At 38.7% G+C, this 22,889-nt stretch overlaps 1 long non-coding RNA gene across 1 annotated transcript; it reads left to right on the top strand.

The window, feature by feature from the left end:
* Positions 1-4,063: 4,063 nt before the first annotated feature.
* Positions 4,064-5,906, top strand: LOC118802256. Its single transcript, XR_005006641.1, has 3 exons — positions 4,064-4,287; positions 5,322-5,420; positions 5,663-5,906. It is a non-coding gene; the product is annotated as an uncharacterized LOC118802256 (long non-coding RNA).
* The last annotated feature ends 16,983 nt before the right edge of the window (positions 5,907-22,889 follow it).

Raw genomic sequence — 22,889 nt, 5'->3', positions numbered from 1 at the left:
GAATGACATGTCATTAGCATGACATGAAAGGCAGTTTTGGTCAGTGGCCTAATTGCACTTCGTCACTCAGACAGATGCTTTTTTTTGTTTTTTTGGAACAGTATCTTTTGCCCCACCACTCCCCTCACTTAATGCAGGGGCTTCGTACTCCCCAGATCAGCTGCTGGTGCGTGTTCATGCTACGAATAATTCTGTCGGTGTGGTGCCATACTCCGACCCCTCTCAGCGTGTACACGCGTCAGTGTCTTGGTGAAGAAGGAGACTCAGGAGAGGCTGTGATTCTACTACGGGAGGTGCTCTTTATTTACACCGGCAGAAAAGACTCATACAGGGCAGTCCATTAGCTGAGAAGGCCACTTCCGCTTCATGATAGACACCTAACCCAACTAACTGAACCCACACCAGGAACGTAGCCAGGGGGTGATAGAGGGTGCTGAAGCCCGCCTGAAAATCGTTCCATTTGCCTCAATTAAACAACCTATTTTTTGTTTTAATTTTCACTCCTCCATCATGGTGTTAAAGCCAGATCTGTCACTGTATGTATTCAATTGGATTGGCAAAAAATCTTTGCATGTAAACACAGTGACAGTATCACATGTTAAATCACAGTTCGCCATCAAATTGTAGAAGCAGCTCATGAATGACTGTGTTTTCAGTAACGGTTAATCTAAACAGTAGTTTTTAAGAGATGTTGAGCTCCTCAGTGTTACATCATTTAAAATTCTATTAAAGGTTTTACTTAAAACAGTTAATGTTGAAAAAGCAGACAGACCACAGTGAGAACAGTGAGAAGGCGAGAGCTGCAGCAGATCGTGTGGTTTTATTTTTCTTCTGTTTTTTGGGAAAAGGGGGCGGTGAGGGGCGATAATATCATGGTCTTATAACTGTCAAATGGTTTAATCTGTAGATTAGGTTACTGGTGCTGTTCCATCTACAGTCTGCTGGGTTTCATTTGTTTCAATGTTTATTACCACCTACAGCGGGATTTCTTCGTTCAGATAGAATGAACACTTGATTAATTAAGAGAATAAGGTAATAATTAAGGCTGACGGGCTGTAATGTTTAAAGTAGGTGTATTTTATCATTACTTTACACCTACTTGCTGACATGCTTCAGTTTTGTAGATAATCTGTGAAGAAATATCTGACATATTTTTACTTGAAAAATCTGGTTCAGGCGAATTTCACTCTGTAGTTTCTCTGATCTTAATGATAATCAGTAATATTCAGACGATCGTGTGTCTGTGTGACTCTACAGCTCCAGATTACAGCTTAAAGAAACGTCTAACCTGATCTGATGTTGTTCCTCCTCAGACACAGAGAAAGATGAGTGTGATGTGAGGAGAGAGAGCCGTGAAATAAGGAGAAGCCAAAGTCTGAATCGAATCTCTGATTTCTGAGGTGAGTCTTCTGTTCCTCAGTGCCATGTCCAGTCCTGTGAGACTCTGTCCTGCACAGTTTAGTCTTTTCTCTGATCACAAACACCTGATTGACCTCCTGAAGGACTTTATACTGAACTGATGTGTTAATAAATGTGTTATAACAGAGAGAACATGAGTCCAGATGTGTCCCAGCATTAACTTCTCCTACGGCACCTTGAATGCTCAACATGACACTCAGCTCTACTGTTACCTCTACAGGAGAAGAGAACTGGCACTCAGCACAAACCAAGCGGTTGTGTTAGCAGGCAGGTCCCTTCTAGCCCTACAGTTCCTTCTCACAGTGGGCACTAACACTGACACCAACCACCTACACTCACAATCACACAACAGCAACAATGAACATTAAACGTCTCTCCTTCCTGAAAGCCTCTTCACGTGGTCGCTTTGCTCGGTCTCGCCTCCTGCCGTCCTACGGCCATGTGGCCTGTGGCCGGACGCCACAGTAGTTTCTGTTCAAACTGGACTAATTTTTGATTTAGCAGAAGGTGATTGAGTTGAACTCAAGATGTCATCATAAATATCAGCCTTGCTGAGTCACAGATGCAGCACCTGTTACTCACAGTGATGATTTATCTCTATTAAAATACACTGTAGTTACTGTTTTCTGTATGTTATTCAGTCTGTTCACACTGAAGAGGTCAGTATTGACTATCAGCAGAATGAGATGGTGTCAATATTTACTACTTTCACACAATTATTTACTCCTTCCTTTTTATTTTAGCATTTAAATGAATCTATTTACTAAAACTTGTAGACAGTATAATTTGAACAGAAATGAGATATTGAAAATATTCACTGTCAATATTTCTTGAATTATTTTTTAACTCCAGTTTTACTGATACAGGCTGTGTCTAGAAGTTACAGAGGTTATAGAGAGTTAGTTTAGCTGTGAGGCTGGATGGGTTGTTATTTTGTTTTTAACTCAGTTCTTTTTAAGTGTTTGTAAATGAAGGTTGAAGCACAGGGGAGCTTTTTCAGTTATAGCCCCCAAACTCTGGAATGAGTTGCCTTTACATGTTAGACGGGCCCCAACACTTTGTCTAGTCTAAACAGGCCCAGTCTAGTTTATTAAGTCTAGTCTAAAAACACATTTTTTCTTGGGATTTTGATTCAGTGTTAGGCTTGCTCATCTTTGTTTTATTGCCTGTTTGATGAGTTTTCCTACATCACACTTTGGTCAACAGCTGCTGTTTTTAAATGTGCTCTATAAATAAATTTGACAATGACATTGACATTTTACCACCAGATGGCAGTACTGCTTTCATTTCTTTTCTGTATTTGTTTACTTTGTCATAGGAAGATGTTAAAGTGAAACTAAACTAATATTTCATATTCACAAATGTACTGTATTTGACACAGATTGCAGTGTGTTGAAATCTAATTATTAGGTTAATTATAAGTAATCTGACATATAATTAAACTGACCAAATTATGAATAAAACCTCATGTTATTGTTGCTGTAATCATTGCAGAATAAACTGAACATCATCCACGAACCTGTGTTCATGTCTTGGTGGGGCGAGTTGAACAACACAGTGGGCTACATCTGAACACATTTTACATTTTACACATTCTGCCTACATGTGCATGTGTTCATGTATTCCTGTATTAATGTGTGAATATAGTAATTAATCTATAATTGACTATATGTCTAAATGAAAGGAAATGGCTGCACTCAAAACATGTTATTTGTAATTTTGTGTTCTTGTTAATTCTTGTTCTCAGTCACTTGTGGTGTCATCATGTTGCATGTTGATGAGTGGAGGGCTAATAAAAGGCCTTGTGGATGCCTGGAAATCATAGTTAGGTTCAGTATTAGTCTTTAAAATACACTGTGATTACTGTACTCTGTATTATTAAAGGGACAGTTCACTGATTTCACATATCAAAATCTATGTCTTCATCAAAATGACAACATTCCTGATTAAAAATTATTTTAATGATCTTTTCTGTGGTCATATTTTGACTCTCGGTGACATAATCAGCTACAAGATGCAGAGCAGTAGGTGTTACTGTATCACATACTGCAAACACACTAGCTGTTATGGATGCTGCCCCATACAGACCTCCTGTGTACAGACGTCTGACCAAACATGTTGGAGCCAGAAAACAGAGATATGAAACTTAGTCAAAGACAGAGAATAAAGCAATCTAACCAGGCAGCCTTTAATCTAACATTTCAGTCTGTCAGCTGAATGTGTTGTTGGCATCAAATTCAAAATGGGCATATATTTTTCAAAAAACAAAAGAATTTCTCAGTTTTAACATTTGATATGTTGTCTTTGTACAATTTTATAATAAAATGTAGGGTTTAAATGAATTGCACTTGATTTTGTTTTTATTTACATTTTGCACAGTGTCCCAATTATGGGACATTATGGGACATTATGGGACATGGAAATGTGGTTGTAAAAAAGCAGAAGTGAACGCTTAAAGCTGTATGTCTGTTTCACTGCTCCGTTTTTTCATCATAATTCTGCTGATTCAACATCCACAAGCCAATAAGTTTGAAAAGAAGAAGCAAAACAGGCGGATTGTTCAGTGGGCAGGCCATTTAGTGAAAAAGATCTTTCTACCATGACAGTGACCCGTGGCTGGGCCAAAAAAAGAACGCTGTTTGGTTTCCTGTTTGGACGAAAACATATTGGCTGGTAACAGGAACAGAGTTTCTGAAGAGCACTGCAGAGAGAGCTGCTGGAGAAGAACAGCTGTTGGTGGGAAGATGGATTACCAGAAGAACAGAAACAGAAGACGTAAGAGGAAAGAAAGAATAAGAACTGATCCTTTAACAGAGGTGAAGAAAATCATCCAGGAAGAACTGATATACCCCTCAGAGAACTGTACAGGTGGGTTTTACAGAGACACTGAAGACAGCAGACAGTTTTACTACTGGTGATGTTGTCTCAGAGGAAAGGATGAGAAAGAATGTAACTACTCATTAAGAATGCATAATGCAATAAATAATTAAAACGTTCCTTATATGCTTTTGTACTCTCCAGTAATGCGTTTGATATTGCATTATCAAAGGAAACACCAAGCTAGAAAGAAATGACATTTGAATTATTATTTTGACACCATCATTGTAGAATCACATTCAGCATAAATATACAGTTCTGGAAATACATTTGAATTTAAATAAAGCTGCTCATAAAGCATCTAAATCTCTGTGTAAATGAGATGTCAATATTAGTACATCAAATGGCAAATTAAAACCACAGTATTAAATAGTCATTTTGAGCCAAAAATTGCATATACAAGTGGAATATTTAATAAAAAAATGTCCTGACTGATGATGAAAACACACACTTGCTATATCATGAAATTATTATATGAAATTTGGAATTATTATTAATAAATATAAAACATTTATGCATTATAAATATATATAATAAAAACAGAGGGAGTATGTTCATATATATGAGCTTTTCTTGTCCAATTAATTTGCTGCTGTTATTTTTGTCCTATAACTGTTCAGTGGTTTAATCTGTAGATTAGGTTCCTGCTGCTGCTCCATCTACAGTCTGCTGGGTTTCATTTGTTTAAATATGTTTATTATCATCTGTAGAGTGATTTATTTATTCAAACAGAATAAATTCATTAATAAAATGATGTATTAAATAAGGCTGGCAGGCTGTGATGTTGAAAGTCGGTATATTTTATTATTATGTTACAATAATGATTGACAGGCTTTGCTTTTATACAGAAATATCTGATGTGTTTACTTCAAAAAAATCTCTCAAAAAATATCACGCTGTATTTCTCCACTCTTTAAGCAGATGATCAGATCATCATTCAGATGATCGTGTGTCTGTGTGACTCTACAGCTCCAGATTACAGCTTAAAGAAACGTCTAATCTGATCTGATGTTGTTCCTCCTCAGACAGAGAGAAAGAAACTGATGAGTGTGATGTGAGGAGAGAGAGAGAGAGCAGTGAAACAATGAAAAGACGCAGTCTTGATCACTTCACTCATTTCTGAGGTGAGTCTTCTTTTCCTCAGCGCTGACCATGTTAATAAATGTGTTATAACAGAGAGAACATGAGACTGAATCTGTGCTCTTTTCCATTCATTTCATCCACATCTTCACAAATCTGAGATCTGAGCTCTTCTTACTCAGACCTGCTCTGTCTTTCTGTCTTTAATCACATTGGTTTCTTTATCAATATGACGTTTGTGTCTATTAGACTTTATGATGATCATGATGTTCCTACGTTTCTCCAGGTTTCCACCAAAGTTCAAGCAGCTCAGATGAAGAAAGCTGGAAGATTAATGGTTTAATCTGACTGAGTTTGAGAAAACCTGATAGTTTCTGTTCAGACTGGACTCATATTTGATTTAGTAGAAGGTGTTTGAGTTGAACTCTTTATTTTAATGAAGATTTCATCACTAATATCAGCCTTGCTGAGTCACAGATGCAGCACCTGTTACTCAGAGAGATGATTTATTTCTGTTAAAAATACACTGTAGTTACTGTATTCTGTATATATTGTTCAATATGTTCACACTGAAAGGTCAGTATTGTCTATCAGCAGAATTCGGTCAGTGTAAATATTCATTAGCTTTGTTTTCCTTCCTTGTTTATGTGTTTTTACATTTAATGGAATCTGTTTCTGTAATCTGTGAAAGTGTATTTTGTATAAAGATCAGATGAAATGTTCACTCTGTTCATTATTCTCTTTTATGTATTTTTCTATTCTTTATTTCACTGTTTAAGGTATGTATTATTGCTATGTCAGTCAAATGTGATGCTGCTGCAGAAACAACTTCTTGAAAAAAAGATCTTTCTGGACCAATTAAAATGTTTCTGTGTCTGAGTTCAGTTTCCTCTTGTTTGTCCTGTGTTTTCTGCCTTTTTTTCAGTAGATTAAGGTTAATTTTGAGTGTCCTGATTCTGTAATGCTGTTGTGTATATGCTGCATTACATGTTCACTGAAGGTAATTACAGCTAGTTTGGAATGTGGTTTGTATTTTATTATTTTATTTATGCTCTCATGTGCTTATAACTCCAGTTTAATTGATTACAAGCTGTGTGTACATGTTAGAAGGTTAGAGAGTTGGTTTAGTCTGAAACACGAAGAAGAGAAACGAGATGCGACTGGACAAGCTGGTCAGGCATGCGGGGTCAGTGGTCGGTGTGGAACTAGACTCTGTGGCTAAGGTGGCTGAAAGAAGGACTCTGCACAAACTGCTCTCCATTATGAAGGATGATGGCCACCTGCTGCACACCATCATCAAGGACAGGAGGAGCATGTTTGGTGGCAGGTTGCTGTCACAGAGCTGCTCAACTGACAGATTAAGGAGATCCTTTGTCCCACAAGTCATCAGGCTCTTCAACACTTCCCAGGGGGGGCAGAAGAGAAGAGGGAAGAGGGAAAAGGACAGATGAGGACTGAGTCTGAATCTCATGCTAAATCATAGGTTTATTCTATCCATCTGCACATGTGGACACCTTACTGTACATATTGCACTTTCTGTAACCCCTACCATGCACATCTGGACTCTCCACATCTGGACACTTTGTTTCAGTAACAATATATGCACATATTTATTCAGTATTGTCATTACATGTTAAGTATCTGTCTATCTATCTATCTTATGTAAAGTAACTTATCTATCATTCTATCTAGTCATGAGGTTTGTTATTTTTGGTGTTCACCACCAGATGGCAGCATTTCTGATTCCTTTTCCACCTTCTCTTACTTTGTTACAGCAACTCATAAAAGTCCTGCTAAATTGAAGTGAAACCTGCTGAGTATGTTCACTACAGTGCTGTGTGTCTGATACAGTGCAGTGTTTTGGATAGTAATTAATAAGTAGTGTAATATATCAGACATTATTAAAGGTAATGCAATTAGTTAAGGCTTATTTTATATGGACTGATGTGCACATTGCTCTAGATTTACTGTACAATGAGTGTACAATATAGTCAAAATATTTTTATATTTTACTTTTATTATAATTCTTTTCACCCTGAGAATATTTATCTTTCGTAAATTGCTGTGAACAGATAAACTGACCACACTGTTAATGAAGCCTCATGTTGTTGTTGCCATATTCATTACAGAATAAACTGAACATAGCATATCCTACCTTACTAGACTGTACGTCAAAAACAGCGCACCACCACTAGCAGTACGTTCATTAGTACAGTATAGGCTGGAATGGTCACTGCACCCCACATCATTGTAGGAAACAGAGCTTATTCCTGTTTGCAGCTCAATCTGGAACACTGTCTGATCTTCACTGTGTTTTAACTATTTTATTTTATTAGTTTTACTACAAATGTTGGACAGTGACAACAGCTATGGGCTGAGTTTATACAGAAAGTTCACTGTAGAGATATTCTGGGGTGTCCTCCTCCAGAGGTTTTAATTAACCTGTAAAACACACCCAAAAGTAAAACTTATGTGTTTTATTTACACGTCAATTTTCCATTCAATTTAAATACATAAATCCAATGTAAAAAACGGTATTATAATTTATGTTTCTCCATTATGTTCAATAAACCTGAATGAATTAAATAACGTTCAAATTAGAAGTGCTTGCAGGATTTATGCAATTTTTTTATGTTTATGTATTTCTAAAGAGTTAATAGTACCCTCTGTTTATGCCTCTAATTTTGATGACCCTGCTTTCTTTCGCAAGATTTTTGCTCTTATACCTGACACATCACCCCCTGTCATTCTGGGAGGTGACCTTAATTGCTTTTTAGACCCTTATATGGACAGGCTCTCTTCAAGACCACCCACTATCTCGGCTGCAGCCAAGGTTTTGAATAATCTGATCAAGATAAGAAATATGGTTGACATATGGAGGCTACAGCATCCAACAGAGAGGGACTATTCATTTTACTCTCACGTGCACAAGACCTATACTAGGATTGATCATTTTATGATTTCTTCAGAGCTAATATCTAAAGTCACCAACACTAAATATTGCAATATATTGATCTCAGACCATAGCCCAGTTACACTTTGTCTCTCTGATATTGTTTCCAAACAGACTTATAGCTGGCGTTTTAACCCTCGCTTACTTACAGATCCAGAGTTTATAACATGAACTCAAAGTTGGATGATTTTTTAGCTTTCAACAACACAGGTGAGGTGTCAGACTCAATACTTTGGGAGACATTTAAAGCCGTCATGCGGGGCATTGTTTTAGCATTCGAATCCTTCAAGAAAAAGGAGATGAATAAAAGGCTGAAAGACATAGAAAATACACTCCCATTACTTGAACAGACTTATAGAAGTTCTTTTTTACAGTCTGACTATAACAAGATATTGCATCTCAAATATGAGTATAATTCCATTCTGAGTAAGCAAGCTGAATCTTTATTAGTCAAATTAAAACAAAAATACTTTGAACTTGGCATTAAGCCTGAACGTTTATTGGCCGGACAGTTAAAAGGTGCGCTGGCAAAACAGGCAATTTACAAGATTGTGTAAAACAGCGGTAGCCTTGTTACCGATTCAAAAGGAATTAATGCTTGTTTTAAAGTATTTTATTCAGATCTCTATTCTGCTAGTTGCACAGCTTCAGATGCAGATCTTGATGCTTTCTTAAATAACCTGGACATCCCTAAACTTTCAGGTGTTGCAAAAAATACACTGGACTCTCCTTTCACAGAGGCAGATGTTCTTTGGGCAATTAAATCCTTTCCATCTGGTAAGGCTGCTGGCCCTGATGGGTTTGGCTGTGAGTTCTATAAAGCTTTTTCCTCTAAGCTTGCCCCGCTGATTTTGAGAATGTTATTAGATCCTTTAGAAAATAGAAAACTCCCAGATACATTATATGAGGCTAATATATGTTTCATCTTAAAGAAGGGGAAGGATGCTACTGATCCTGCTTCTTTTAGACCCATTTCTTTATTGAATTTTGATCAGAAAATATTCTCTAAGATCTTGGCACTTAGACTGACAATACATATTTCTGAAATTGTGCATTTAGACCAAACTGGGTTCATACCTAATAGATTTTCATTCTGTAATGTCCGGCTTCTGCTGAATATTATCTACTGAAATCGTAATGTAGATTCAGCTGAAGCCATAATTTCACTTGATGCTCAAAAGGCATTTGATCAAGTTGAATGGCCACATATGTTTAATGTCCTTAATCGATTTGGCTTTGGAGACTTTTTCATTACGTGCATGAGGATGTTATATCTGTCCCCGACTTCATCTATATTAACTAACGGCGAGCGCTCTTCTCCTTTTAAACTGTCACAGGGGTGCGACAACGCGATCCTCTGTCTCCTCTGCTTTTTAATATTGCTTTGGAGCCGCTGGCTATTGGAATAAGGAATCACCCAAAAATACACTGTATTAAATTTGGGGAAGTGAAATGTTTGGTTGGTCTCCATGCCGATGATCTAGTGTTGTACATCTCAGATCCAGCCACGTCAGTTCCTAGTCTTTTAAACTATGTACATTTGTTTGGTTAATTATCAGGATATACTATCAACTGGGCCAAAAGCGAGTTGTTGCCTCTGACTGGAACCTTAGATCCTCTTTTCTTAAATGCCCTACCATTTAAAGTGGTTGATGTATATTTTACTTATCTGGGCCTTAAAGTGTCAAGGAATCCCAAATTGTTGTTTAAGTTAAATTTCTTAAGCATGGTAGATAAACTTAACGCAGATATTGAACGTTGGCGTCTGCTTCCTTTGTCTATGATAGGCCAAGTCAATGCAATTAAAATGGTGATACTACCAAGATTTACATATATTTTTCAGAACCTCCCCATTTTGTTCCTGCTACATTCTTTAACCAATTAGATTCAATAATAATGCAATTTGTATGGGGTTATTAAACAGCATGTATTTCTAAGATTCTTCTACAAAAGCCCTATTCAGATGGAGGATTGGCTTTACCAGTGTTTAAACATTATTACTGGGCTGCAAATGCTAGAGCTCTAATGTTTTGGAAATTGGGATCTTCGTACAGTCTAGTGTCAAAGGATAGGCCAAGTTGGGTTGATCTGGAAGTTAAATCAATTACAGGATCTTCTTTGCTAGTTTTTCTAGACATAAAGTCTATTCGTGGGGTGATTGGCAAAAATTTCATATTGAGAAATTCACTTAAAATATTGAACCAAATTAAGGACTTCCTCAAATCTCCTGCAACCTCCATTCATACTCCTCTCTTCTTTAATCATCTTTTCCCACCTTCTGTTATGGATCATGCATTTTCCACCTGGGCTGAAAAAGGGTTATCTAGTATTGGTGACCTATATATATATAAAAAAAAATAATAATAAAAAAAATAAAAAATATATATATATATATGATGTTCATGATGTTCCTACGTTTCTCCAGGTTTCCACCAAAGTTCAAGCAGCTCAGATGAAGAAAGCTGGAAGATTAATGGTTTAATCTGACTGTGTTTGAGAGAACTGGATAGTTTCTATTTAAACTGGACTCATATTTGATTTAGTAGAAGGTGTTGCAGCTCCTGAAGGGATTTTAGAGGAACTCTGTTACAGTAATGATGTATTTCTCTTTGGCCTTTAACATGTACTGCATTCTGTATATACTGTACAGTCTGTTCACACTGAAAAGCTCAGTATTTTCATCATCATAATGTTTAAAACTGTTCAATCTGTTTATCGTCGCTGTTCAGTGAAAACCATGTATCTCCATTTGTGTTGATTTTTGTTTGTCTGCATCATTTTAACACACCAGCTCTGCTTTACATTATGTGTAAATTTCCAATAGAAATGCTCTAAAATCATTTAGAATAAAATCCTTTACATTAACTTCCACTGAAAGGTAAGAGTGTTTTGCCTCCTCCTGTAAAGTTACTGTTGTGGAGATACTTGTTTTTCTTTGGACAGTGACGTTTTTCTGTTTATACAGTTTCTTACTGCACTTTCAGCTGAAATCTGACCCTGTAAATATTCACTGTTTACACTCAGATTTATTTCTCTGTCTTTCTTTATACTGTTTTTATTTCATGTGTTTCTTTATAGTTGTGCCTGAGTAACGAATAATGAAATTCCCTACAATAAAAACAAACTAATTCTGACTCTGAGTGTAGTTTCTCTGTCCTGCACTTGTGAACAAACACTGCTTTAATTCTGTTAAAGCTAAAAGCATTTATTTCTTAAACTGATGTAATACTGACCTCTGCTGGCCATCAGAGTGAACCAGTTTCTGCTGTTTTCTTTCAGAACTCGCCTGCAGAGCTGAAGGTACAAGCAAATAATGTTTGATTACAATAAAAGGATTTTCTCCAAATAGTCATAAAGATGTGACCTAAGATTTGATGGTGTTGGAGTTTATCAGAGTATAAAATGATGTAGAACCTGGTTGGTTGGTTTGGAGGAACAAAATATTTTAAAATTCATTGCTAGAATTATTTTCTTGCAATGAATTCTCACCCAGGACCACTTAGACATGTCATGATCCAAAATAATTCCAAAATATTTAGTGTGACGTCTGTTATATTAGCCTTGTGGACGAGTATAAACATGTTCTTGAGTTAATCGTACGAGCCTCAGTGAGTCTTTCAGTCAATACAGTTTTCTGTCACAACTAAAAGACCTTTAAATTCATCTGATGAGACACAAACACACACATATTCAACAGTTTACTCAGAAATAAGGATATAACAACACTCTGTCTGTATCAGACATACAGTATATGAGGCTGATGTACAATAACCATCACATTGTTCACAGGCCACAATGGAAGCATCAGCCTTTCATGGTAAAGTTAACTTAGTCAAAACTTTTCACACCCTTTTCTGCAGAGACGTGCAGCTCAGGCCAGCAGATCATTTCATGTTCAAGAAGCTCTACAGATATAAAAACACATCTGAACATAAACTCACTCCATCAGACCATCAACACTAGAGCTCTTACAGCAGGGATACTGTCAGTCACAGCACAGTCACCTCAGAAACACTAATGACTGTTGGCATTAAGGCAGATCCACTGTGTTATGTACATCTATGATGTAGTAAAGGGGAAACTCCTCTGAAGCTCAGTTTTGTATTGTAGTTTATTGTTCTTTGGCTGATCATGTAAACAAGACTGAAAAAAGAGGATCAGGACAGAAGCTGGTTAGTAGTGTTTTCAAGGCTTGGAATTAAGTAAAGATTTTGTTCATCTGAACTAAAAGTTTGTTTTTCTTTGTTTGTTACTATATAGAACTTTGCTTTATCCAGCAAAGAAAACAGTTACAGACACTGTAAATACTCACTGTACCTGCTCTGCAGTGTTCAGTTACATGTCCTCTCCCTCGTGTTTATACATGAACACTTGCTGATGTTCTGGGCCCATAATGCACTGTCCATTAGGAACAAAATAGGAACCACTTTGTATAAATGGTCAACACCTGGGCTGGACAGCATTTAATCAGCAGTTCATCTCTAGAATCATTATTATTATTTGGGCTGTGATTGTTGTCTGATATAGTATTTATAGTTTAGCAAACTAAAGAATTTTGGAAATTATAATCACTGAATGTGTTCAGTATTAGAAGAAGTGAAAACTGTTGCTGGTTTGGCCCAAACAGAGCGCTGCTGTACTGACAGTGTGAAGAGCTTATAAAGGACAACTCTGTACTGAAAATACTTGTTAGCAATTGTGGAAAAAAAACAATTTAATAGCCTAAAGCCAGAGTTCTGCATCATTTTCATGCTATAATAAACAGCATAAAAGGTCAAAGATAACTGCCACACTGGGCTACACTGGTAACTGTTACTCTCTCTGCTTCTTCTCAGTCACTCCTGCATTGATGAACTCTAAAATAAATGGTTTTGGGGTCTTACAGTTTCACTGAGAATCTCAGTTTCCATCTGTGGTCCATCCAGAGGAGCACTGATCATCTTCTCACTGAGGAGGAAGGACGGCAGGTTACTCCTCTGAGACGTCTCTGAAACTACTGTCCACTCATTTGGCCAGAAGATGTCAGTCTAACATCCATTTACAGGTTACAAGGTCGAAAAAATTTACAGAAAAAAAACTGGATTCTGGTGCAAAATGAGCAAAACCAAGTGTACTCCTATAAAGTCTACACAAACATAATGAACAAACAGAAACAATGGCATTAAATTAAAACACAGGAAGAAAGTGAGGGTCTCTGTAAAAAGACCAGAGAAGTATGACTAAGATAAGATTAGAATCCTTCATTGGTCCCACTGTAGGGAGATTTACAGTGCTACAGCAGGAAAGGCACAGCAAAGCACTCAAAAAGGAGTAACAAGAGAGAATTAACAACGAATTAACCTTATTAACTACTTAACAAGGTTACAGTTTGCTACTTATTACCATATTTACACAATATATAAAAATAAAATATAAACTCTATCCTTCATAAAAATTAACAATAAAACATTACAAATAAAAAAGCAAAATAATCTTTAATGGATAAGGATAAAGTGTTAGGATAGGATCAGGATAATGTGTATAAGGATATTTACAGTATTGCTCATGGATTATTGATTATACTGCACACAGTAAACGGTGATGAATTCCACAGTTTATGTTCTGTAGGTGTGTGAGGTCTAATGGGGGTGGAGGAGGTTCTACTGGGAGCAGTGCTGGTTGTTCAGTCTAACAGCAGCAGGAAGGAAGGACCTGTGATGGCCTCCTTCACACACTTGGGGTGATGCAGCCGGTCACTGAAAGAGCTGCCCAGTGCTGCCAGAGTCTCAGTCATGGGGTGGGAGCTGTTCTCCAGTGTGGATGCTAGTCTGGATAACATCCTCCCGTTTCCCACCGTCTGCACTGGGTCTAGGGGGCTTCCCAGGACAGAGCTGTCCCTCTTAATGAGTCTGTCAAGTCTCTTCCTGTCCACAGTTGAGATGCTGCTGCCCCAGCAGACACTCCATAAAAGATGGCTGATGCCACCACGGTGGCAAAGAAGGTCCTCAGGAGCGCCCCCTGTATTTCAAACGACCTCAGTCTCCTGAGCAGGTAGAGTCAATAGAGTCAGCTCTGGCCTTTCCTGTAAAGTGCACTAGTGTTATCTGACCAGTCCAGTCTATTGTTGAGGTAAAAATCCAGGTATTTATAGGAGTCCACTCTTTCAATGTCCCTTCCCTGGATGTTCGTTGGTGGAGGGAGGCGACTGTGCCTGCAAAAATCCATCACCATCTCTTTGGTCTTCCCTGTGTTGATCTGTCATCCACAAAGTCCTGGGTCAGCCCTCTGTACTCCGACATCCACACAGTCCTGGGTCAGTCCTCTGTACTCCGACATCCACACAGTCCTGGGTCAGTCCTCTGTACTCTGACATCCACAAAGTCCTGGGTCAGTCCTCTGTACTCCGACATCCACACAGTCCTGGGTCAGTCCTCTGTACTCTGACATCCACAAAGTCCTGGGTCAGTCCTCTGTACTCTGACATCCACAAAGTCCTGGGTCAGTCCTCTGTACTCTGACATCCACAAAGTCCTGGGTCAGTCCTCTGTACTCTGACATCCACAAAGTCCTGGGTCAGCCCTCTGTACTCCGACATCCACACAGTCCTGGGTCAGTCCTCTGTACTCTGTCGTCCACAAAGTCCTGGGTCAGTTCTCTGTACTCTGACATCCACAAAGTCCTGGGTCAGTCCTCTGTACTCACTGTCATCCTCATCTGTAAGGAGAACTTCTGTAGATGACAGTGATGATTAAATGAATGTAATGCTGCACAAATCCAGTGTAATATTTCGCTGCTCCAACACATCAGCTAATCATCAAACCACTGAAAGACAGAAATAATTAATGTAACTCACCACAGAAATTAATGAGTATAAAGAGACTGAGGCTCCTCTTTAATTCACTGCTCTCTCCATCTTTCCACACATCACACTCTTCACTGACTGAAGACAAAACACAAACACTTAATCATTTATTTCATTATAAATGATACACATTCAACAGGTACAATTCATTGTTTTATATAAAAGTTGACAGTTTTAAAAAAAGTGAAAAAAGTTAAAGCTTTTTTGATATTTCTGTAGGCCTTTTATTTTGCAAAGGCTTTTATTGTGAAGTGAACAGAGTGATGTAGTGTGTTAGGTGACTGGTTCATGGCAGGGAAACCCTGAGAATGATGTGCTCTGTCAGAACATGTCAGTTGTTGTGAGGCGTCATTGGGGTGTATCATGGCTCAGCCAATCAGATTTGAGGACCAGAACTATCTGTTTTATAAGAAACCTTTTCCAGTATCTGTGGATCAGTGAAGAAACAAGACAAAAATGTATGTATGTGTTTATCTGAGCTGCGCAGACTCAGGGCTTGAACCTAGTGTTTCTCCACGCGCTGCACTGGGACGTAGAGGCCGTCACCTGTTTCACATTAAACTTTAGACAGAGGAAATTTCTAAACCCTCCACATGATCATAATATCACAGGCTGTAAAAGCGTCTGCTGTGTTCAGTGTCTCTGTAAAACCCACCTGTACAGCTCTCTGAGGGGTTTCTCAGTCTCAGTAATGTCTGGATGACTCTCTTCACCTCTGTTAAAGGCTCTGTTCTTATTCTTTCTTTCCTCTTACATCTTCTGTTTCTGCTCTTCTGGTGATCCATTTTCCCTCCAACAGCTGTTCTTCTCCAGCAGCTCTCTCTGCAGTGCTCTTCAGAAACTCGGTCACTCTCACTGTGCTGCTGTATGACTTCTGCAGGGGGAAAATCTGGGTTCAGTGCTGTCAATCATTATTTGAATCTTTCAGGCAACACACATTACCGGCCAATGTGCTTCTCACCAGCCAAGGAACAAAAGCTGGTTCTTTTTTTGGCCCAGCCACTGGTCACTGTCCCAGCAGCAAGATAACCTTCACTAAAAGGCCTGCCTACTGGACTGTCCACTTGTTTTGCTTCTTCTTAGTGTAACATGAGGGTGGTAAAGGGGCGGAGTTATGCAGAGAAAATGAAGACTTGAGAAAAAAGCAGTTTTATCCCTGGTTGTTTCACTTCTACTTTCAGGCCATCCTGTCATCATTAAAGTAGTTAAATCAGAAGTGCTTGTTAACATGTAAAATACAAATGATGTAAACCAGTAAACTGAAAATCATTTCCAGTGGTTTCCCAACAAGTGGTTTAGTTCCATTTCTACTGTGGGGTTCAAGCTACACCACCAAGACAGGAACACAGGCTTGTGGATGAGGTTCAGCTTATTCTGCAGTGATTATGGCAACAACAACATTAGGCTTCATTCATGCTGTGGTCAGTTTATCTGTTCACAGCTGTACTCACTATTAACAGTGTCAGATATTTATACACCTTATTAATTACATTCAAACTCACTGCAGTCTGTGTCAAATTTACAGTGTACTTGTGAATATGAAATAGTAGTTGAGTTTCACTTCAGCTGTAACAGCCATGACAGAGTAAATACACAGAAAAGGAATCAGAGAAATACTGCCATCTGGTGGTGCACAACAAAAACAACCTGGCCAAACTCGTGGCTGAACCAGCTCTATAGCCTTGTAGCTCGTAGATACAGCTTATACCAGTAAAAACTGGAGTTTTAAGCATAAATATATAGAAATATAGAAAAGAAATGATGACAGTCTACAATGTCTGATTTTTACACAAAATATACTGCATACAGATTAAGTGATGATAATAATTAAATGTTAATGATGATATAAAAAGGAAGAAAAATAAATATTTACACTAAATACTATGTTAATTGTGCTGATAGTCAATACTGTCCTCTTCAGTGTGTACAGACTGAATAGCACACAGAATACAGTAACTACAGTATATTTAAGGTCTAATAGAGATAAATTATCACTGAGTAACAGGTGCTGCATCTGTGACTCAGCAAGGCTGATATTTGTGATGAAATCTTATTAAAATAAAGAGTTCAACTCAAACACCTTCTACTAAATCAAATATGAGTCCAGTCTGAATAGAAACTACTGTGGTGTGCAGCCACAGGCCCTCTTGGTTATCTAAACACCAGCTCTGTTTTGCTATCAAGCTGGCAGTGGACCTGAGATGTGTGATGCACAGACAGGCACGTCCAGCATTCAAAGGGTCAGCACAGGGAGACTTTAATGCTGGGACACATCTGGACTCATGTTCCCTCTGCTACAATACATTTATTAACACATCAGTTCAGTATAAAGTCCTTCAGGAGGTCAATCAGGTGTTTGTGATCAGAGGAAAGACTAAACTGTGCAGGACAGTCCGGCCAGTAGTCTGACCCATCAGTTGGACTGTCCAGACCAGCAGGTGAAGAAGAACTAGAGAACAGCACAGTTACACTCAATAATATGTGAAGACCCCTCCCCAAAGTAGCCCAGGTTCTGCTTCATTCATCATTTTACAGCTGCTTTCACACAAACAGAACCTAACAGGTCAGTTTCCAGTCATGTGGAACCTGTTCTTACATTTGTAGTCTCTGCTCAGGCCGATTAAAGCTACACTACACAGTACTGAGGGGGTCACAGGCATCGCATCATACATACTACAACACGGTTACACTTAAAGGACTGGACGTACCTGTGGGTCACCACCACTGTATGCGGTGGAGTGAGTGCAAGTGTGGTCGTAGTGGACAAGGGGAGGAGAAAAGGGCAGCCAGGACACCAAAAAGGCCAGATCCACCGATGCGTCTTCACCAAAGTGCTCCAACGAGAACATTTACAGATACGAACAACGCAGACAAACAAACAAAAGAACAGAAGAGGAAAACAAACGAGGCTCCGTGCAGCTCTTTTACCGAATAACCAGATGCAGCAGGATCTCAGAGAGAGACGCGACTAAGTTCAGCCGGATCGGCTTCAACAGCTCTCTCTGCACTTCAGCTCACTCCGACTCACTCCGACTCACTGCGACTCTGCCCCGCAGAAGGAGAAGCTGGCCTTTTATGCAAGTGCAGCCACTCTCTCACCCCGGCTCTCTCACCCCGGCTCTCCCGGGCGGAACTATTCTCTCTTGAAGGGTGGACTTCAACATAAACATGAACATATCTTCTTTACCATGGCAGAAATATGTGTTACCCGCTCACCCTACATACCCCACACATGCAGCTACACAGAGTCTCTCTAATTCACATGTTTCTTTCATAAATGTTTCGCTTTGTTTTCTTTCCATCATCGCGAGCGGAGGAGAACCCCCCGCGCGTGTAGAGAGAGACGCCTCTTCTCAGAGTTTCTATGACACTGCTTCCTCTTATATATGTGTGTGTGTGTGTGTGTGTGTGTGTGTGTGTGAGAGAGAGAGAGAAGAGAGAGAGAGAGAGAGAGAGAGAGAGAGAGAGAGAGAGTGGGTGAGAGAGAGAGAGAGAGAGTGTGAGTGTGTGTGTGTGTGTGTGTGTGTGAGAGAGAGAGAGAGAGAGAGAGAGAGAGGGTGAGAGAGAGTGTGTGTGTGTGTGTGTGTGTGTGAGAGAGAGAGAGAGAGAGAGAGAGAGGGTCAGAGAGTGTGTGTGTGTGTGTGTGAGAGAGAGAGAGAGAGTGAGTGTGTGTGTGTGTGTGTGTGTGTGAGTGAGAGAGAGAGAGAGAGAGTGTGTGTGTGTGTGTGTGTGAGAGAGAGAGAGAGAGTGTGTGTGTGAGAGAGAGAGAAAGAGAGAGTGTGTGTGTGAGAGAGAGAGAGAGGGTGTGTGTGTGTGTGAGAGAGAGAGAGAGAGAGAGAGAGAGAGAGTGAGTGTATTTGTATATGTGTATCCATTGCAGTAATTATGTGCATAGTAAAAAGACAAGACACATAAATATGTTTATATGTGTACAAACAAATATAAACAGATGTGTTTATTCTGTCCTGTCTTGTCTGGATGTGATGAGTTTTAATGTGTCCTTTAAAACAGCAGATTTTTGCATATGCAACCCAAACAGATTTCCCTGTTTACAGTAGTCATGAGGTCATTAAGATTATCTCGGCCTTGGGATTACTGCCATTAATTAAAGATGTGTTAACACATCCCACCAAGACATGGACACAGATTGTGGATGATGTTCAGTTTATTCTGTAACGATTATGGCAACAACAACATGAGGCTTCATTCACAGTGTGGTCAGTTTATCTGTTCACAGCAACGGACTCAGATTTGATGAGAGATAAATATTCTCAGCATGAAAAGAATCATAATAAAAATATCAGAATATTTTGCCTGTATTTTACATTCATTGTACAGTAAATCCAGAGCAACGTGAACATCAGTGTGTATAGTGGTAAAATAAGCCTTAACTAACTGGCTTAGCATTAAAATGGTCAGATATATTACACTGCTTATTAATTATATTCCAAAACACTGCACTGTGTCAGACACACAGCACTGTAGTGAACATACTCAGCAGGATTAACTTCAATTTAGCAGAACTTTCAGTTGCTGTAACAAAGTAAGAGAAGACAGAAGATGAAGCTGAGAAATGCTGCCATCTGGTGGTGAAGACCAAAAACAACAACCCATCTGACCTCCTGACTAAACCAACTGTATGGCCTTCGAACTTGAATAGACCGCTTGTGTCAGTTAAACGAGTTATGAGCACAAAGAGCATAAATAAAATAATGAATATGATTTTATTTATATTTGTATGAAATATAAATTACCTGTAATGAGCAAGTAATAAACATACATATAACAGTGTTACAGAATCAGGACACTCAAAATGAGCCATAATCCAGAGTTACTGAAAAAGCAGAAAACACAGGACAAACAAACAAACAGGAAACTGAACTCAGACACAGAAACATTTTAACTGGTCCAGAAAAATCTTTCTTTTTCAAGAGGTAGCTTCTGCAGCAGCATCACATTAGACTGCTATAGTAATAATACATAAACAGTGAAATGAAGAACAGAAAAATACATGAAAGAGAAAAATGAACAGAGTGAACATTCCATCTGATTTTTATACAAAATCTAGAGATTACGGAAATAGATTCAATTAAACTAAAAATATAAAAAAGAAAGGAAAATAAAATATTGTGGAAACAGTGAATATTTACACTGTCTGAGTTCTGCTGATGAACAATACTGACTTTTTGAACAGTATATACAGAAAACAGTAACTACAGTGTATTTAAGGTCTAATAGAGATAAATCATCACTGTCAGTAACAGGTGCTGCATCTGTAACTCAGCAAGGCTGATATTAGTGATGAAATCTTATTAAAATAAAGAGTTCAACTCCAAACACCTTCTACTAAATCAAATATGAGTCCAGTCTGAAGAGAAACCATCCAGTTTTCTCAAACTCAGTCAGATTAAACCATTAATCTTTCAGCTTTCTTCATCTGAGCTGCTTGAACTTTGGTGGAAACCTGGAGAAACGTAGGAACATCATGAACATCATAAAGTCTAATAGACACAAACATCATATTGATAAAGAAATCAATGTGATTAAAGACAGAAAGACAGTGCAGGTCTGAGTAAGAAGAGCTCAGATCTCAGATTTGTGAAGATGTGGATGAAATGAATGGAAAAGAGCATAAATTCAGTCTCATGTTCTCTCTGTTATAACACATTTATTAACACATCAGTTCAGTATAAAGTCCTTCAGGAGGTCAATCAGGTGTTTGTGATCAGAGAAAAGACTAAACTGTGCAGGACAGAGTCTCACAGGACTGGACATGGTCAGCACTGAGGAACAGAAGACTCACCTCAGAAATCAAAGAGTCGATCCAGACTTTGGCTTCTCCTCATTTCACTGCTCTCTCTCTCTCTCCTCACATCACACTCATCAGTTTCTTTCTCTCTGTCTGAGGAGGAACAACATCAGATCAGATTAGACGTTTCTTTAAACTGTAATCTGGAGCTGTAGAGTCACACAGACACACGATCGTCTCAACATCACTGATCATCTGTTTAAAGAGTGGAGAAAATGCAGCGTGATATTTTTTGCAAGATTTTTCAAGTGAGAACACATCAGATATTTAGTATAGACTGTCTACAAAAGCAAAGTGTGTTAATCAGTCAGTGTAAAATAATGATAAAATACACCAACCTTGAACCTTTCAGCCTGTCAGGCTTATTTAATACATCATTTTATTAATAAATATTTATTCGGTTTGAATAAATAAAACACTCTACAGATGATAATAAACATATTTAAAGAAATGAAAACCCAGCAGACTGTAGAGGGAGCAGCAGCAGGAACCTAATCTACAGATTAAACCATCTGACAGTTAAAAGACCAAAATGATGGCAGCAAATTAATTGGACAGGAACAGGAAGAGCTCATATATATGAACATACTTTCTCTGTATATGTGTTTATATCATATATTTACGATGCACAAATGCAATTTTCATCATCAGTCAGGACAGTTTGGGTTACAGGAGGTCACTCTGTGGTCACACTCTTTCACTCTGGAGCTCATTCACTTTCTACTTTAATTCTCTGAGCTCTGACCTCTACTTTAGAAATCCCTCCAGTTAGTTCACCTGGTTAATGCTTTAACCATTTCAACATTCAGTGATGTTTTGACCTTAATAATCAGCCAACAACAGCCACATTCTGCTCTAACAGACTCATACATTGAGTACATTGAGAAACATTGAATAAAGATGGTTCATCAGGTGAGTTAGATCAGAAAAACACTGCAGTCTAAAGTACAGGAGTAGAAAACTCTGCTCTGCTGCTCTGATTAGACTCACCTGCTCGGCTCTCTCTGTGGACTCTCAGCTCTTCTCTCACACCTTCATTAGACTCTGTTAAAGTCTGTTCATTCATCCTCTTTCTCTTCTCTCTCATTCTTCCTCTCCTCTGCTGAGACTTTCCCCCGTTTTCCTCCATCAGCAAGTGCTGATCTTCTCACAGCTCTGATCTTCAGCAGGTCCGACTCAGAGAACATACTGTGAAACTCTCTGCCTCTCCAGACTGTAAGATCTCATTGGTGGTTCTCATCCAGAGTTAAAACACAATCGAACCCAGATCACACTGACGCAGAGCTCTTCCTCCCACTCAGGCTTTTTCATCAGCAGCGTCTGTGCTGTGTAGATGGGACGTTCTCTCCTGTATGGTGTAAAACAGGAAGTGAAAACCATGTGCCGTTGCAGTAGTCAGTCTGCTCTGCCGGACATTTCTCTGTTCTTGTCCCTGTCATGGGTTTTCTTGTACACACGTATGTTGTGACACCACTGTGTGTTTGCTGGTTCATCACAGCTCCACACTGAATATAAACAACGAACAAGGAAGCTCTTCTCACCGCAGTTGTGGCTCCGTTTGTGTTCTGGTTTTAACTGTAATGACTAACCAGTAAAATGTGTATTTAAACATCTCGAATCTCCATCATAACCTTCATTTTCAGTGGTAGGTTCATCTACAGACGGTGGACTAAGATCTAAATCACTGTCTCTCTGAGTAAAAACCTCATGAGCGAGTTTGTCTTTTACTCTCCGCCTCTTCAAACTATCGATTCCACCTTAAATGTTCCTGAAGAGACATCTGATGGTGAACACCAAAAAACAACCTCTCCTACCTCGTAGCTGAAACAGCTCTATAGCCTTGTACCTCGTAAATACAGCTTAAACCAGTAAAAACTGGAGTTATAAGCACAAATATATAGAAATACAGA

Source organism: Colossoma macropomum, unplaced genomic scaffold, assembly GCF_904425465.1.
Source record: "Colossoma macropomum unplaced genomic scaffold, Colossoma_macropomum, whole genome shotgun sequence".
Lineage (NCBI taxonomy): Eukaryota > Metazoa > Chordata > Actinopteri > Characiformes > Serrasalmidae > Colossoma > Colossoma macropomum.
The sequence above is the reverse complement of the archived record's forward strand: the minus strand, read 5'-3'. Positions and strand labels throughout refer to the sequence as shown.